The following is a 2,388-nucleotide window of genomic DNA, read 5'->3' on the forward strand; positions in this document are numbered from 1 at the left end:
GTCCCGCTCGCCCTGATCCCGTCCCGCTTGCTGAACCCCCTTGTGCTCTGGGTGTGTGTCCCCGGAGCCGCAGGCAGCATCTGAGCTGTATCCTGTGCGTGCGTCCCTTCCCCCTGGCTCTCCCACAGGCGGCCGTGGGCTGGGGGCGGCCGGATTCAGACCCTGCCATGAGCCCAGCCCTGCTGGCATGGGGATTTCCACCACTTTCATGCCTCGGCCTTTTCTTGTCTCTTTTGGCCGTCGGGGCTTTTGGGGGTACGCGGTGGCTGCAATGTGGTGTTTTTGGGGTGGCATAACGCCCTGGAGCGGGGTGCTCCCTGCCCCGCTGCGCCTGGGCACCCTTTGCTACTGGTGCTACCTCTCAGCTCGGGATGCAGCCCTGTCCCCGGGGGCCAAGGGATGCGCTGGGGACACCCAGCTGAGCCCGGCCACCAGCCTCGGTGTCCTCGTGGGTGGGGGCCCTCATGGGCGGTGAGTCGCAGGGGCGCAGCAGACAGGCAGTTGGGGGTACTGGTGTGGGGGACGGGGATCGGGGACTCCCCAGCACCCACAGAGCTGCCCAGGCACGATGCTCTAGCACAGGGGTCGCGGCAGGGCTTGGGGATGGGGTTTAATCAGCCACGGTGAGGGCAGGAGGCAGCAGAGCCACGACCCCAGCAGGGCCCCCAACCACCCACTTTTGGGCTGCTCAGAGCTGGGCACAGAGCCAGGGGGCTGGAGGGGCCGGCAGCACCAGGGGCAGCCGAGGCCACAGGGCCGGAGCAGAGGAAGGAAGCGAGCGGAGAAAAAACAAAAATCCCCACGAAGAAAACCCAAACCCGCCAGGCTCTGACATCAGCCCCGTGCCCAGGGGGCGAAGGAGCCACCAGCAGAGCCTGAGGCGCTGCGGGGAGGCAGTCGGGCGGCCGGGCAGGAAGGATGCGGCCATCCGGTCAGGGCTGGGGCGCTGCCAGCACAGCGGAGCCAGGGCTGGGGCCGGCGGGCGCCTGCCTCGTGCCGGTGGGGATGAGGGGACAGGAGGGACGGGTGGTTTGGGACTCTACAGCCTAAAGCTGTGCAGCGGGGAGCAGGGTGACCCATCTCCCTTGTGTCTCCAGCCCTCTTTGGATGTGCTGTGAGCGTGCCTCAGTTTCCCCAGGTGGTGAGCAGGGTGGTGGGGCTGGGAGGGGGGACACCACGGTACCCAACAGGACCAGGCACCCTGCCCTCCTCCCCGGCACGGCCCCTGGGTGCTTGGTGATGGGGTTTTAGATGCTTTTCCTCTGGCTGGAAAGCCCGAGGCTGCCCTGTAAGCCGGGGGGGGGGAAGATGCTGTGCTGGGGCTGAACAGGGTGCACAGGGCTGCACGCACGGCCACCCCACAGTCACAGCCACCCTCTCGTCTGTCACCCTGCAGCCACCGCCATCCCAGGGCCCAGCGCTGAGGGCCTTTTGCTTATCACCCTGTGATGTCACCGCGGGGAGAGGGGTGCGGGAGGGCAGGGGTGCCTGTGCCTGGTCCTGGTCCCCATCCCCGTCCCCATCCCCGGATGAGCCAGCACCCGTCCCCGCGGTCCCCAGGAGATGGCAGTGCTCTGTCATGGGAGATGTCTGCTGCTCACCCCAGGGTCAGGGCCATCTCCGGGGACATCCTGGCTGGTGGGGACAGGGCTCGCTGGCTTCCCTGGCAGGTCCCCATCCCGTCCCCCCCCATGCCGGCCATGGCTCAGGATGGAGACCACCCCCGGGGGCCTGCGCCCACCCTCAGCACGGGGCTCCTGACTCCCAGCCCACTGTTAGCTGTGTGAGGGCTCTCACGTCGGGCAGCAGCTGCTGGCACGTGCGAGAGGAATGGGTCAGGGGTGCGGGAGTTATCCCCTGGGTGCCCCCAGCCACCCCATGGCTCCCACCTCGGCGGTGCTTTGCTGTGATCCCCTTGCCCGAGCAGGCCTGTCCCGGGGGACCTCCTAACCCCAAACCCGCCTGCCAGGCAGGGATGTCCAGGCAGTCCCTGGCTCTGGCCTGGCCAAGGGTACAGGCAAGGCAGGCAGCTGTGCTGTGGGGCCCTCCATCTGCCCCATGGCCCTGGATGCCCACTCTGGGGCCATGGGGCAGTCACGGGCCTGGGACATGCTGGGGTGCTGGCTGGGGGCAATGTGGGCTGACTGTTGGGGCGCCGTGGGGCAGCCCCCATCCCCCTTGCCTGGGGCAGCCTCTGTCCCCGTTGCTGTGGGACAGCCCCTCCTCGCCGTGCGGGTCGGGCTGTGCTGCAGCAGTGTACGTGGGCAGATTTGGGGGGGGCATGCCCCACCTGGGCACTTCCCAACCCCTGTGTCCCACCTCTCCGCTCACCAGTGCCGGCCCAGGAGGGTCCCTGGGGACACCCACCCCGGGTGCCTGTGCCCGCCC

General features: G+C 68.6%; 1 protein-coding gene across 1 annotated transcript in view; it reads left to right on the plus strand.

The window, feature by feature from the left end:
• The window catches only part of LOC103905346 (endoglin), a 23,056-nt gene that overhangs the window by 4,735 nt on the left and 15,933 nt on the right, over positions 1–2,388 (plus strand).

Source organism: Aptenodytes forsteri, unplaced genomic scaffold, assembly GCF_000699145.1.
Source record: "Aptenodytes forsteri isolate BGI_AS27 unplaced genomic scaffold, ASM69914v1 Scaffold136, whole genome shotgun sequence".
NCBI classification, from domain to species: domain Eukaryota; kingdom Metazoa; phylum Chordata; class Aves; order Sphenisciformes; family Spheniscidae; genus Aptenodytes; species Aptenodytes forsteri.